The sequence below is a fragment of the Melanerpes formicivorus genome, unplaced genomic scaffold (assembly GCF_026170545.1).
Source record: "Melanerpes formicivorus ecotype bairdi unplaced genomic scaffold, bMelFor1.0.p_v2 SCAF_2, whole genome shotgun sequence".
Lineage (NCBI taxonomy): Eukaryota > Metazoa > Chordata > Aves > Piciformes > Picidae > Melanerpes > Melanerpes formicivorus.
Genome location: NW_027142354.1, coordinates 1,056,317 through 1,066,047, shown reverse-complemented (window position 1 = coordinate 1,066,047; position 9,731 = coordinate 1,056,317). Strand labels below are relative to the sequence as shown.

Genomic DNA, 9,731 nt, shown 5'->3' with positions numbered 1-9,731 from the left:
GCTAGGGTTGGGTGATCAGATGGACTTGATGATCTTGGAAGTCTCTTCCAACCTGGCTGATTCTGTGATTCTGATTCTGTGATTGCATCCCTGCCCATGGCAGGAGGGCTGGAACTAGATGATGTTTAAGGTTGCTTCCAACTCAAACCATTCCATGATTCTCTGAGCTGAAACCCTAACTCAAGCACAATTATAAACATTTGGAAGTGCAATATCAGCAGAAAGAACCCAAGACAGGCAGGGAAGCATAAGATGAAGTTTGCAAACAGCACATTAATAAATATTTGAAGTATAGTGATAGTCTTGTTATAAAGGGCAGGACCCTGAGGAAACATGGGTACAGTGAGACACTGAAGATGCTCTGGTCAACTGAGGTGCTGAAGGGGAGGCTGGAACAAGGAGAGCCAAGGTGAGCCTTACAGGGAGCTCCCCAGTAGGGCAGGATGGGGAAAGGCTGACACTGTCCTACTCAGTAAAGGCTTTTCCTCTCCTTGAGTTAGTTTGAGATAGAATGGGATGGGATGCTGTGTGTGGTGGGAGAGGCATGGTATGAAATTTGCAGGACAAAGGGCATCTGAGCCTGTACATCTGTGACAGATATTGGGAGGAGAGGTCTGGGCCTACCCTGGCTGCATTTCCTCCAAGGTCTCTGCAGTGGAGCAGAGGACAGGTTCCCCAGTCACCTTCATACCTCAGCTGCCTGCATGACAGCAAAGCTTTGTGAAGACTAAGGCAGGCAGTCTGAAGCAGCACCCAGAGATGAACAGGGGATCAGTGGAGCTATTTCCCCTTCAGATTCCTTTTTTTTTCCTTTCTGAAAGAAGTAAACCCATTTACAGCTTGTAGATGCCTAGTGTATAATGTTCTATAACTTGGACATGCATAACATGCAGTGGTTAAACTTCCCTCTAAGGTTCACTGTTGCAAATGAGAGGAGAACATCATGCAGAGTTGTTTGGTTACTGGAGCTTACTGTTCCAACCCATCATTATTAAAATGACTTCATACATCCTCCATAGAGACACACAGCAAAATGTAGAAAACCCTAACATGAAACGGTCTGGGTTGGAAGGAAACTCCAAAGGTCATCCAGTCCAACCTCCTCTGTAGTCAGCAGGGACATCCTCAACTAGATCAGGTTGCCCAGAGCCCTGTCGAGCCTCACCTTGAGTATCTCCAGGGATGGGTCCCCAGCCACCTCCCTGGGCAACCTGTTCCAGTATTCCACCAACCTCACACTAAAGAGCCTGTTCCTAACATCCAATCTAAATCTGCTCTTCTCTAGTTTGAAGCCATTGCTCCTCGTCCTGTCACTGCAGACCTATGTAAACATTCTCTCACCATCCTTCTTGTAGGCCCCCTTCAGGCACTAGAAGGCTGCATGTCAGTGACCATGTGCCTGGAAGCCTCTGTTCATGTCCACCATTGTTGTGGTTTAAGCTTTTCTGCTAGTCCCAAATGGAATAGGTTTAGGTTGCCTCTCCTCTGCCCTTTCCCCCAGCAGGCAAAAGCAAATTAGACAGGAGAAAAGAGAGGTAAAAATACAAAAGAAAGAGTCTTGAATTGATTTGCGAGTAAAAAGGTAAGTTTAACAAAAATACAAAAGGCTTTTGAGTAAAAGGAAGGTTACAAAGGTATAAGGGAAAAGGGGAAATAAAAATACAGACAAACCCAGATGCAGCTTGCAAAGGATTCTCTGGATGCAAGATAGATTCTCTTTAGGTGCAATCCTCAGGAATCTGGAGCAGCACAGAACTGGCCCCAACCACATGGCTAACAGCAAGCAAGCAGCAGCAGGAGGATGTCAGCAACACCAGGCTTCCCCTCAGACAGGGTCATGGGCAGGAGGTGAGAGTGGAATAGACTTTGACTTGGGAACCCCTCTCCCTGGGTTGGGGGGCCAAGTATCTGCCCACCTGGGTCAGGTTTCTTTGTCCCCCTAGGGCTAGGTTCTTTTCAGCCCACCTACCTCCTGGGCTGGGCCTAACCTGGCTCAACCATTTAAGAAGAGCAGGTCTGAGCCCAAACACAACAAGCAGCAGGAGTTTGGTAGCAAAATAGGGGTGGGATAGACAACCAGCAACTGGTTGGGCAGAATCCAATGGCATGAGATTAAACACATCCAAGTGCCAGGTTCTGCACATTGGCCACAACAACCCCATGCAGTGCTACAGGCTGGGGTCAGAGTGGCTGCAGAGCAGCCAGGCAGAGAGGGACCTGGGGGTGCTGGTCGATGGCAGGCTGAACATGAGCCTGCAGTGTGCCCAGGCAGCCAAGAGGGCCAATGGCATCCTGGCCTGCATCAGGAAGAGTGTGGCCAGCAGGAGCAGGGAGGTCATTCTGCCCCTGTACACTGCACTGGTTAGGCCACACCTCGAGTCCTGTGTCCAGTTCTGGGCCCCTCAGTTTAGGAAGGAGGTTGACTTGCTGGAACGAGTCCAGAGAAGGGCAACAAAGTTGGTGAGGGGTTTGGAACACAAGCCCTATGAGGAGAGGCTGAGGGAGCTGGGGTTGCTCAGCCTGGAGAAGAGGAGACTCAGGGGTGACCTTATTGCTCTCTACAACTACCTGAAGGGAGGTTGTAGACAGACAGAGGTTGGTCTCTTCTCCCAGGAAGCCAGTACCAGAGCAAGAGGACACAGTCTCAGGCTGCACCAGGGGAGGTTCAGGTTGGATGTTAGGAAGAAGTTCTATACAGAGAGAGTGATTGCCCATTGGAATGGGCTGCCCAGGGAGGTGGTGGAGTCGCCATCATTGGAGGTGTTGAGGAGGAGACTTGATGGGGTGCTTGGTGCCATGGGTTAGCTGTTTGGGTGGGTTGGATTGGTTGATGGGTTGGACACGATGATCTTGAAGGTCTCTTCCAACCTGGTTTGGTTTATTCTAAAAATAAAGGTTTATTCACTAGGTAGTTCACCACATCCATGCCCTGCACAGACAAGCCTGGCAGAAAAGACTTGTATGCCACCTGTCTATGAAGTCTCCATTGGCTCTCTGCATACTCACTTTTGAAAGTATTTCTGGTTTACTTAAATAAAAACATGCTGCTCCTCTGAGAGACTTCTTTTAAAACTCTTTTCCCCCTTCACACATCACTAGTCAATCCCCTTGGGGGTGACATAGTAGTGTGCTTTGTTTGTCTTGGGGAGGTAAAGCCCCTTCTGGCATTGTTGGAACCCCCAGCACTGATTGGGGTTACAGTGTGCTCCCCAATCGATTGGTTCAACATGCCCTCCAGTGGGGTGGTTCACTCCTGTACAAGAGCCAACAATATGTAGCTGATGAGTTAATGATTCAAGAGAAGGCAAATGAATGTAAAAAGCAGAGGTGCCTTTCACCACAGTTAAGCTAGAAATCGTGTTTCCCTCCCTTCAGTAAGGCACTGTGCTTTTTTGCTGTTGATCCCAGTCTTCACATCTGCCATCTCTTGTCCTCATCTCCCTCTGGGTCCTGCTCTGTTTCAAAATGCCCCCAGAGAGGTAAGGCCAGAAGGGGTCCTTTGCTGTGTGCTGTTTCCTGCTTGCTTCCATCTTTAAACTGAAACCAGCATTTAATTCATAAAGTTGGAAATTAAATGGGAAGGGAAGGGAAGGGTAGGGTGGGAGAATGCTGCAACTGCAGCCAAAGGGCAGCTGAGTAATTTGTCTGAAAACCATCCCAATTTGGTTTCATCCAATGTTTCCAAAGTGTTCTGTATGGGAAAGGAGGAGAGCCATAGCAACTGCAATAACTATAGTGCATACCTAATTGCCAAGAGGCACAGTCTTTCAAAATATTCCTGTAGCTTTTCCAACATATGTGATCTTATTTCTTAGCAATAGTGGCTGAAGGGTAAGCCATTATCAAGGCTTAGAGACGGATTCCAAGTAGGAGGAATGAATGGTTTGCCAGGAATATAGCCCTCAATATAGGAAGGGCATGGACCTGGTGGAGAGGGTCCAGAGGAGGGCCACAAAAATGATCAGGGGGTTGGAGCACCTCTGCTATGAGGACAGACTGAGGGAGCTGGGGGTGTTCAGCCTGGAGAAGAGGAGGCTCTGGGGAGACCTAATAACAGCCTTCCAGTATCTGAAGGGGGCCTGCAGGAAGGATGGAGAGAGACTGTTTGCAAAGGCCTGCAAGTGACAGGATGAGGGGCAATGGCTTCAAATTATAGAAAAGCAGATTTAGATTGGGTATCAGGAAGAAATTCTTCACTATGAGGGTGGTGGAAGAGAGGAACAAGTTTCCCAGGGAGGTGGTTGAAGCCCCTTCCCTCGTGATACTCAAGGTGAGGCTCAAAAACGTCCTGGGCAACCTGATCTAGTTGGGGATGTCCCTGCTGACTGTGGGGAGGTCAGACTGGGTGACCTTGGGAGGTCCTTTCCAGCCTGGGGCATTCTATGATTCCATAAATACCTGCATAACAACCAGCATAAGTTGACACTTCAGTGGATTTGAGTTGCTGTTACTTGGTGAAGGCCTTCTGAGCATCTTTTAAAGATGAGAACTGGAAGTATGACAGGAAAATACCTGCACAAGGAACAGGGTTGTATTGGGATAATTTTAGGGCTGAACAGATGTTTGGATAGGGTGCCAGTTCAAGCTCCTCAGGGCCTGTGGGAATGTGAGACCTTCAACATGTCTTGGAATAGACCTTCCTTTGGAGCAAACACATCCCTGACACAGCTGCCACCTCCGGGTCTCTGTGATAGAGGCCAAGAAATATTTCTGGGGCACCAAGGCATGGCAAAAAGTAAACTCCAGCAATGAAAAGACTTAGATCCTGTTACCAGCCTCAGATGGACTTTGGTCCAGGTAATTTAATTGTCAATCCTATATATTCCCCTGTGGCTCTTACTCCTATGCCATTCCAGGACCACCAGAGCTGGCAAGGAAGCCCTTGCCAGACTCCTGTTAAATAATGCTTGCATTAGACACACTGTTAATCACTGCTGCAATCATTTCTAAACTTTCCATTAAATATTTCCAGGAGACTTTGCCCTTGCCAAAAACCTCTCCCTTTACTGTCAGTGATTAAACCAGCACCAGTTTCAGGGGCCCAGAGTTAAGATAATGCTGAGAACCGAGATTATAATATTTCACATACTTGGCCTGGTTGAACAGCTCTCTGGAGCAGAGAAAATGCAGCAGTAGCTAACAGCAGAAACAGAACTAATTACTTATTTCAGAATTAATAAGTTGTGGCATAGTCTGAGTCATTTCCTTGCTGAAGTAAATTTTAATTCCATTTTTTTTTCCCCCACTCTTGACTCATCAAATTTGCTCCTGGGGTAATTATCTTGAAGATAGGAGCAGACAAGGAGGGTTTGTTGGGTTTTCTCTTTGGTTTTGTTTGGTGGTGTGTTGTTGGTTTTTTTTTGTTCCCAGAACAAATTGAAAGAGACATTCATAGTTTCATAGTTTCATTCAGGGTTGGAAGGGACCACAAGGATCATCTAGTTCCAACCCCCCTGCCATGGGCAGGGACACCCCACACTACATCAGGCTGGACAGAGCCTCATCCAGCCTGCTCTTAAACACCCCCAGGGATGGGGCCTCGACCACCTCCCTGGACAACCCATTCCAGGGTCTCACCACTCTCATGGTGAAGAACCTCCTCCTCACATCCAGCCTGAATCTCCCCACCTCCAGCTTCATTCCATTCCTCCTAGTCCTATCACTAGAGACAAAGCAATCCTATCACATAGAGACAAAGCAATCTGAATTGATGACCCTACAACTCACATGCAAAAACTAAACAAACTCTTGGTTCAAACTGTAAGTTTCTGTAACACCACATCTCAGCTGATTCACTGATGACCTATCCCAAGCATTTCCCCAACAGATTGTTGTGTAGCACCCCCACAGCTCACCAACCACATCACGCCAGAGGAAAAGGGAAAAGAACCAAGAACACAACAGAAAATGTTTATTGACATAGCATGTGCATCGTATGGTACCTTAACGCAGCAAAGATTTGCAGTTCTTCTTCCCAAATGAGTTGCCATCATTTTGTGCAGTTAAAAATAGTCTAATTGTTTTAATTATTATTGTTATTATTAATTCTGAAGATTGCTGTCGCTCTTTAAAAGGTTAAAAACATTAAAGAACCACCAAAGCTACCTCTGGAGGGTTTTTAGCCTAAATGCTGTCTCACATTCAGAGCAAAAATGCTGATGCAATAGGGACTGAAACATAGTTTTAAACTCTTTAACATTAGTGTGCAAATTTAAGATTGCAATCCAAAAATATTCTCTTTGTTTTTTTACCCCATCCATTCTTTCCTCCAGGAATGTGTAGCTGAAAATATCTGCAACGTTCTGGGCTTTAAAATGAGAAGCAGCTGGTTCCATTTCTACAAAGCCACCAAACAGAAGGTATTTGGGGGGGGGGGGGGGGGGGGGGGAAATTGGCTAGAATTTGTAGGTACATTTTAAAACTGGAGCCAATGTTTAAATAGCTCAAGTCTGAAGATTCTGTATTTTCTTGCCTTTTTGTTGCTTCTTTGGGTGTTTTGTTTTGTTTTGTTCCTGAGGGGAAACAGCCTTTACAGGGATCCCCCCCTCCTAAAATTGTCAGGGGTGAGAAAATCTGGAGTGAAAAAAGCCTTCCTTTTACTCACTACCCTCCTGGTGGCCCAGTGTGCTGGGAGGTTCACGCTGCCAAGCCTTTTGGCCAGGATGTAAGTTGGTTGCTTCCCAAGAGCCCTAAATGAGCAAAAGCATAATCCCTGTGATTTTGGGCAGGGATTGCAGATCAGGGTCAAACCCTCCTGCCTGCTAGGGGTCCCTGCCAGAAGCTAAGCCCTCTCACAGCCCTTTCCTTGGTGCTGCTGGCTGACAGGAACAACCTCATCTTTAACATCAAAAGGAGATTGTTAATGTGAGTTTTAGTTCTAAATCTGTACCTTCATCATTAGTTCTAAATTTGTACCTTCATCAGCTGCCTACTCTTTCTTCCAATAGGTTCCCCCTCCTACCTTGCAGCCATTTCATCTGTTACTTTTCACACTTTCTTTATCCCTTGCACACCACCTCTGTCTTCCTGGTCTTCTGTACCATCTATACTTCTCTTGCTCTCTCTTTCTGTTTTAATTGCTATTTGCTGCCAGGTCATCTCTTGTCAGCAGAACAGGAGGAACTCCCCAGCTGCTTCTCGTCTCCATATGTAGATGAGTCATATTTCACAGAAACCATATTTTATGCTGATTCATACTCCACAGAGCCACAAATGTGAAAAATTTGGATGGTAACTTTTCAAATGAGTCAAGGAGTTTAAGCATTTTTTAAAGCACTGAGTACTCTATACCTTATACCACAGAAATAGTTTTGCTACCTTAACGTTGTGGTTTTATCTTGTTAGGATAATACCAACTTAGACTTCAGTTTTCACATTGCAGACAATTCCCTTGACTTCCACTGTATGTCTCAGACCCCCTGATTAAATGCATGCACAAATGCCTAGCAGAAGCTGTTTTGGGTGTGTTAATGGTTTGTATATGAGGTTTATCTTTGCCCTGGGAAAACCTTGCTTGTTAATTTTACAAATTGCCAGCAGCCCCCCAGCAGAAAAGGGATTTGACTGAGTTTTTTTCCCTCAAGCCAGAAATACAGTTAAAGAAGAGGAATCTACCAGAACAACTCTTATGAAAAGCATTAGCACTGATGAAAACAAATTATGCACAGCCCAGTAGTTGAAAGAGGGAAAAAATATTTTGGGGAAGCATCACAAGGGCTCTCTCCTCTTCTGGCCTGGGAACCCAGCCTTGGTGCTGGTGTCCTAGACAACGGCAGATCTGATCTACTAAGAGCATCCCCTCCCTGTAGTTTCTCATGGATAGCTAGATACCAAGTGCAGGGTTTTTAAGGAAATCTGAGATTATCATGGCTGAGAAATTCCTATCTCATTTGCAGTGGCTGGTACCAAGAGCTCTACATGGGACATCAACCACCTGGGGTTGTAAGTACTCCATTTATTAACTCTTTCAGAAGTCCCTGTAGTAAGCAGTCACAATGCATACAGCATTTCCTTCTCTTCCAGGCCAAGTGGCAGACTGAATTGATGCCCAGCATGCAGACACAGTCCAGGTCTTCTTGTGCCTGTGTTCGCTTGCCTGAAGGCACTAACCCAATCAGAACAGCACATACTCCACAAGCCCATACATTTGCCTGTGGTTGTGCATGTGCACTCAGACACAGAGGCTCGCATATATATACACACACAGAGTTTTGATTAACTTTTATGTTGCTCTGGACAGCCTCTTTAATCCCTCAGTACCATAAAATGAGAGACTCAGCATCTAGTATTTATCTTCAGAGGGTAAATGTTTGTTTTCAGCCTGGTATGAGAGCTTCCGGTTGTGGCTGAGGTATTTATGGTGGATGATTATTAGAACAAGACCCTTTGAAAGATGACAGCAACGTTTTTCATTCTTACCTTGCCCCCAGATCCCAAAGTAATAAAGAAATAGATGATGTTTCTGCTCCTAGGGAGTACACCTAATAAAGACTCATCAAAACGAGGAATCCACTAAGCCACCTCATCTTGATAAGCTTTAGACCCAAATCAATAATAATTGTAACAAAATCAGTGGACCTAAGTTGACGTGGATTGGATTGTGGTACCTTGCTTGTCACAGTAACTATGGAAAAAGGCACTTAAGAAAAACATTACAGAGCCAACCAAAGAATATTGCAGGCCCATTGCATAGAGTGAGAGCATTAAATACTGGGCTGAGGTGATTTAAAACTACAGTCAGTGAAGCTGGATGTCTTAATAGAGCCACCAAAAAAACCCCATAATCATTAAACTTAATATCTTACACATTAATTCCTAACCTTTAAGAATTATTATTAGTTTTCTGCAAACAGTCACCAAAAATTAAAATAAAATAAGGGGAAAAAAAACCAACCAAACTAAAAAGTTAAATTTTCCATGGAAAGGATGGCAATTAAATAAAAATAATGATTTGCTTTTTGAAGGGAGAGCTCTTCCAATTAATGAAATAGAGTTGAGGGAGGGAAGAAAGTCTAAAATGTTGATGCTTTGGCAATAATATCACAAAGAAAGTTGCCTGAACATTCAAAGTGTCAGGTTGCCTAATTTCATTTACCTACCAAAAAAACAAAAGCAGGGTTATTAAACACAATCTTATTTCATCAAAAGATATTGCAAGCAGATTTGAAAGATACCAAAAAAAAACTAATCAAACAGTCGTTCAAAATCTTGTTGACTTTTTTAAGTCAGCCCAGAAAGAAAAGGTCCTTTGGGCAGCATCAACTTATGATTGAAGGAAAGAAAATCATTAGATATGGTGATGTTGAGTAATCTTACAAGTATTGATTGAAAATACACAGTATCACTTTATGATATCAGATTAACATAGCACCATAACAATCCTGTGCACTTCAAAATATGGATCAAAAAAAAATTAGAGTACATAGACTTGTGTAGCGATCAACAATGATTTTCAAGGTGATTCGTGTTTCAAGGTGTGGAAAAGTCAAGCTCACTTTGTGTTTTCGTTAAGCATATAGTTCAGCCAACATATTGACCCAAAGTATTTGAGCCTCTGTTACAGGAAGGATCTGGGCTTGCTTGAGCATGTCCAGAAAAGGGTCATGAGGATGATCAGAGGGCTGGAGCTCCTCTCCTGAGAGGACAGACTGAGGGAGTCGGGGTTGTTCAGTCTGGAGAAGAGAAGGCTGTGAGGAGACCTTCTTGTGGCCTTCCAGTATCTGAAGGGGGCC

At 44.8% G+C, this 9,731-nt stretch overlaps 1 long non-coding RNA gene across 3 annotated transcripts in view; it reads left to right on the top strand.

Annotated features, from left to right (window-relative positions):
* The first annotated feature begins 3,357 nt into the window (after positions 1 to 3,357).
* The window catches only part of LOC137446323 (uncharacterized), a 55,232-nt gene continuing 48,858 nt past the window's right edge, over positions 3,358 to 9,731 (top strand). For all 3 annotated transcript variants that reach the window (XR_010988621.1, XR_010988618.1, XR_010988615.1), the window contains exons 1-3: positions 3,358 to 3,479; positions 6,273 to 6,359; positions 7,896 to 7,941. This is a non-coding gene — a long non-coding RNA (uncharacterized lncRNA). The remainder of the gene's footprint in view (positions 3,480 to 6,272; positions 6,360 to 7,895; positions 7,942 to 9,731) is intronic.